The sequence below is a fragment of the Amphiura filiformis genome, chromosome 3 (genome assembly GCF_039555335.1).
Source record: "Amphiura filiformis chromosome 3, Afil_fr2py, whole genome shotgun sequence".
NCBI classification, from domain to species: Eukaryota; Metazoa; Echinodermata; class Ophiuroidea; order Amphilepidida; family Amphiuridae; genus Amphiura; species Amphiura filiformis.
The window spans coordinates 76029847-76036075 of NC_092630.1; the positions used below are offsets into that span (position 1 = coordinate 76029847).

A 6229-nucleotide genomic window follows, 5' to 3' on the forward strand; every position below is an offset into this window, starting at 1 on the left:
GTGGCTTTAAATGTTGACTGCACTTCCACCAAGTTTCATGCCCATGACAGGTTTTACTAATTTGACCTCAGATGACCCCTGGTGACCCTGAAATGACCTTCCAAAAATTTGGCTTTTTAAATGTTGACTGTACCCACCAAGTTTCTACATGCCCATCCCGACAGTGTTTACTAATTTGACCTCAGATGACCCCTGGTGACTCGAAATGACCTGCCAAAAATTTGGCTTTTAAATGTTGACTGTACCCACCAAGTTTCATGCCCATACGACAGTTTTTACTAATTTGACCTCAGATGACCCCTGGTGACCTTGAAATGACTCTTGCAAAAATTTTGGCTTTAAATGTTGACTGCACCCACCAAGTTTCATGCCCATACGACAGTTTTTACTAATTTGACCTCAGATGACCCCCCTAGATGACCTCAGTGACCTTTGACCCACTAACCAATACAAACTAGTTCTGTCTTGGGTCAAGATACACCCACCCACCAAGTTTGAGGAACGGCGACTCTAGTCTCCGAGAAAATAGGCGGAAGGCAAACTTTAACCAAAACTTTAACCAAATTTGTCACACACACACCCCCACCCCCCACACCCCATACATACACATAACGAAAAGTGATTATATAGTCTCCTGCCTTATCAGAAGCTAGAGACAAAATAGAAAAACAATAATGTTGATAAACCAAAATTCAACAAGCTTAAATTCAACATTGAGTACAAAATTGCTGAGAAAAATGGCACCCTTAAGTGCTAGCATTTTAAAAAGTTTTCTTTTGACATCTATAAAATTTGATTGTGTTTTTTTTTTTTTCAAATAACTTTTATATTATGTATATTATGTACGAGGGGGTATCAAAAAGTTTTAGAAATCGTCCTTCAGAAGTGAAAGAGCTATATCAATGAAATTTTGTCAGTGCAATCACTGGTCCTTATGTACATTATGGTCCAAAAATGGGTCTCATACTAAGTATGTTTACTTTTTTTTTACAGGAGCTAGATGTCAGTACCTGCCTATAAAATCGCAGACAACCAGCAAAATGGAGAAAATTGAGGCATGCAGCATGATTAAGTTCCATTTTAAGGGTTACAGTGCCCAGAAAATCTGTGATAAAATAAAAATTCCTTTTCCAAAAAGCAACAGTGACATATCAAAATCACCACCGAAGATAACTTTCATTTCATCATCAATTTTCTAGGCACTGCAACCCTTCAAAAGCAGGATCTTAATAATGCTGCTTGCCTCAATTTTTTCTCAATCTTGCAGTTTATATGCGCAGTAATTGGGGCAGCAGGTTGGCTGGCATCTAGTGCCACCTGTAAAAAAGTAAACATACTTATGAGACCATTTTTGGACCATAATGTACATATGACCAGTGATTGCAGACAAAATTTCATTGATATAGCTCTTTCACTTCTGGGCTATTTCTAAAACTTTTTGATACCCTCAGATATATCATGGCTAGATTTTTTTTAAGTGTCTGAGAGAATATGAATCTGCTTTTTTCTTGTTTGTCTTCTGTCATTTTGTATGTTTTGTATGAGTGTGAGTGTTCGTTGGGTCTTGTCTTCGTCCATAGTCTTTTGCCTCAAGGGCTCAATCTCTCTTAGTACCTGTTGCTCAAAAAAGAATTTTTTGATTATGTAATTATTGTTCATGATCGCTGGCAACTGATGGCTCATTATGTATGTCTTTCCTCCCTCCATCAGTTCCAAGCACAGGAATAAAAAAAATTCTAAAAAAAGAAATCTAAAAAAGAAAAAGAAAATACATGTAGAGGGCTGCAAAGATAAAAGATGACAATACTTTTTAGCTTCAGGAGAATTTCATGTCAACGGTCCGCTATCCCTAAGGGTTTGTTGTTGTTGTTGTATTGCAGGGCTTCCCAAAATTCATAAGAAATATATAGCACTTACCCACAGCATAACACAAATGCTGTTACAAAACTTGGCAGCGGAATAACAGGCAAATTGCCAAAGGACACATTTCCAAGTCGCCCCACTGACAGGCTCCCAGAATGACTTTTTACTAGACAAATGCATGCAAAATTGCAATTTTGGTGCTACAATGGGTCAAAACGTGTTACTTATCAATATGATGGTGCCCTGCACATTAATGCATGTAATGTATTTTACCAAATTTTTTCCAACAAGTCCCACGAATTTTCGAACAGGCAGCGACCATCAAAAGGGTTACAAACTCATGGTTTGGGAACCACTATTGTATTTAAACTTAATTTATAAAGGACTATAACATTATTAAAATCCAGTTGATAAAATATTAGCTATTTCTAATACAGAAAATGGCCTCGATATGTATGCCTAAAAATGGTCAGCTACTTCTAAAGTTCGATATCACTAATTAGGAATAAGGTTAGCTAGTTCTAAAAGTTCGATCATATCACTATTTTTAAATAAGGTTTGATCGCTACCACTAATTTTAATTAAGGTTTGCATACCTCTAATTCTAAATACGGTTCTCTATCACTAATTTAAAAAAAGGTTCAACATCTCTAATTTCTAGTAAGTTTCGCTATTGAAATAAAAGGTTTGCCATCTCTAATTTTAGAAATAGCAAACTTTTTTATCAATGGTTCATTTTTTGATGGATCACAAAATTTTTATGTCAGTCATTCAATTACACTGCAATATTTACACTAAAAACATCTCTTTCTTAAAAAATGAATCCTCCCCGCCCAACAGTGATCCTAGCTAGAATTTGACAAGTGTCTGCAAGAGGCACTAATCTTGCATGTCTCCCAGGGCAAACTGCCTGTAAAAAATGGGTGAAGGATTGGTTGATGGCTTCAAAACCTTTATGCCAAGCTAAATCTTTTTTTCCTTTGTGTACATTGTAATGTTCACTCATCTGTGATGTCTTTAATCATGTTGAGTACATAATTTGGAAGGGCATTAGCATATAAAAAGGAACATTTCTCTAATGCTATACCTGTGAAAGCAGCAGGGCATGAAATTCTATTATTAACACAACAAATATAATTTTTATAAGTTAATTGCCCTTTTTATAGTGTATCATAATTTTTTTTTTTTTTTTTCATAAAAATCACTACATCTATTCATCTCTTTTCCTGTATCTAATTTAATATGCTGAATAATAATATAATTCATATAATGTTAAATAGAAGCAAATAGTTCCTGTTATTTTTTTTACTTTTTCCCCTTTTACGTTTTATATAGTTTACAACATCATGAACATATTGAAACTGTTATATATATATACACTACAGGATTCTCATGAGAGAAGCGGCACTGTCGCCAGCTACAACTCATGCATACCTTGTGGTGTTGGTACTCAAGTGAGGCTACTCGCCTGTCAGGTACTCCTGCAGCTGAGTACCGACGCAAGTACTCTGCCAAGAAAATGAGGCATGCAGGTTGCTATATCTTCATTTGGAGCGATTGCCTTAATAGGGTGCAACTCTACTAGTCTTATTACAAGACTGCCCTACCCCAACTCTAAACCCTAACCCTAAACTCAGAAACGAGGACTGACTCAAGTCTAGTGCAAGTTGCACCTATTCGCAATTGTACCCTTCTTTTTCCCTTGCCATATTGATTTATATGTTCTTGATTCATGTTTCTTGTTCTCTGAGTATTTTTAAGCAGATTAAGTAAGTTATAAGTAAATAAGTGAATAATTAAGTAAATAAATAAGTAGGCAACTGAGTTAATAAATAACTAAAAAAGTAAATAAATAAGGAAATAGGTAAACAACTAAGTAAATAAATAATTAAGTATTTAATTACCCAAATAAGTAGGTAAATAAATAAGTATATAAATAAGTAAATAATTTAAAGTAAATAAATAACTAAATGAGTAAGTAAATATATACGGAAATAAGTATTAATACAAGTTAATAAATAAGTAGGCCTAAATTAGTGAATAAGTAAAGTATAAAAGTTATACAACTATGTAACTAAATAAGTGAATAATTAGTAAATAATAAGTAAATAAGTATACAACTACCGGTATGTAAATAGATGAATAGGTAACTAAATCAATAAATAAGGCAAATAATGACTTAATTAATAAATAAAAACACAAGATGCAATTTTTTCAAAAAAAAACAAAAAAATAAATACACTTACCTTAAAAAGTACTACAAAGCATACAAAGCATACAAAGAATTCAGAATCTCCCAATGTAATGTGTTTATCATACCAATTATGGGGAGCAATGGGTGAAGAGATGACAATATGCCCATGTTTTGTTAGATAATAGATTACACACTCCAATTACCTTTCCTGTGCAGTCTTTTTGTCTTTGACAGTTCCTTGAAGATGTACTCCTTGTTTGCTAATTTGGGGCCTTCTGTCCTGATGCTAGAGATTCAACTTCTACCAAATGACCCTGATTTCTAGGTTTCTCCAGGATGATTTTTGAGTTGCAGATGAACACTCCTGCAAAAAAAAGCAAACAGTGAAATTTAAAATTTGTTGATCAACATATTTGTAGTATGCAGGCCTAGTAGTATTTTATTTTTCACTTGCTCATGTTTCTGTGCAATTCACCCTGGGGTTGGTTCTAAATACCTGTGAAAGTAATCCAACGTAGGCCATACAGAATTTATAAAATCCATCTTATTATACATTATTTAGTAGAAATGGTATACACATGTTATATGATAAATTCTCAAAATACAAATTCATCAGAAAAAGAATGTGGTTGATATGACTTGGAAATGACTTTGTGGTATAATCGTCCCATTGTTTTAGAAGTCCTCACAACAATTTTTCAAGAGGACCTTTTACGAAAAGCACTGATCATGTGCAACCAGGGTAAAACAAAAAAACACCTCATCCAATCACACACACTGGCTTACAGAGTATTAGATGAGCATGTGGCCTGGTATGATTGCTCACACCAATCACATATATAGTGGCACTCTAGTCTTATTTGACGCAGCATATTGAATACAGTGCATAGTCAAATACACTCTCAAATCACCACCATTTGATTGGTTGAATATGTTTTGGCATATGGCATCTTTCTGGACTAATTTCTGAAGATTTCTGCTCAGCTGCTGAAATTGAAAAGGTTCATAAACTTAACTTGTGCTTTACCCAACTCAAGATCCTTGAGCAAAGCTCTCCCTTTAGTACAAAGGGACTGACATAAGGTTAAGGCTAAGGCAACAATACAAAACAAGCCTGTTTTATGGGTCCCACCCCACACAGATTTTGCATTCTGGGAGAAATTTTTTCTTACTTTTTGCTAAAATTATGTAAATCATCTGTTTCATCACGTATATGAGTATCCCTGCTTTTACTACTTATCATGCTTTTACTACTTATCATGCTTATTTGATTACTAGTAACATAAAATAGAAACATGATAACGTAACTTGATTATGAAACATGTTGCAATGATAAAACCCCGGATAAAACAATAACACTAGCCAAGACCCTGAGCCCAAACATTTGTAAAATGTTTCAACTTCTTACTTGGGCTAGACATATTTTCCTTTTAACTCCATGGATGCAAGAACTGGCAATAGATGTACTTCGTCAACTGAACATGATTCGCCTTTGGTATTACCCTTATGACACTAAAGCCTTTCATCTTTCATGATCTTGAAAGAGAAAATGCCTGGGGGGAAAAGTGATCTCTGAAACCTACACATAGGCAATGCAATGCTATGCATGCACCAGGGAGGTGAGGCTACCTGCTAGCTGCTGTACACAAGTTGCCATCTCCAAGAACTTGCAAAGATTAATTTGTCTTGAGTCTCTGTAGGCGGAAGGGGGGGACCATATACAAAATTTCACCAGAGATAGGGGGGTCATAAAACAATTTAGCCTGTGATAGGGGTAAAAAAGTACCGACATATTCATATCCTCCCTTCAAGAAAATCCCCCTGATCGTGATACTTTATTTAGGGAAACAGTTGAAAAAAATTTTAGCCACAGTGGTTTAGTCCTTAACCCTAACCCCTGGAGGGTTTTTTGGCAACTGGCAGGGAAAGAAGGGAGGAATAAAGAGAGAAAGCAAACAAAAAAGTTGTTTGCTCTGGGTGGATTCGAACCAGAGACCTCTTGCAAGCCAAGTACTAGGCCGCCAACACTTAACCATGGGTCTTACACTGGTCGGGCCAGCGAATTTGTGCCCATATATCACTTAGGGCGATTGCGTCATCACATCCCGTGGGATGCACATACGCCAAGCAGTGAAGTTGTTTTAGTGTTTTGTAGTACTCAGGTTTGTTAGG

The 6229-nt window shown here is 35.5% G+C and overlaps 1 protein-coding gene across 1 annotated transcript in view; it reads right to left on the bottom strand.

Annotated features, from left to right (window-relative positions):
- The window catches only part of LOC140149134 (uncharacterized), a 24934-nt gene extending 20526 nt beyond the window's left edge, over positions 1–4408 (bottom strand). Inside the window, exon 1 of the mRNA XM_072171316.1 lies at positions 4261–4408. The gene's annotated coding sequence lies outside the window, so the exon portion shown is untranslated. The remainder of the gene's footprint in view (positions 1–4260) is intronic.
- Positions 4409–6229: the final 1821 nt, after the last annotated feature.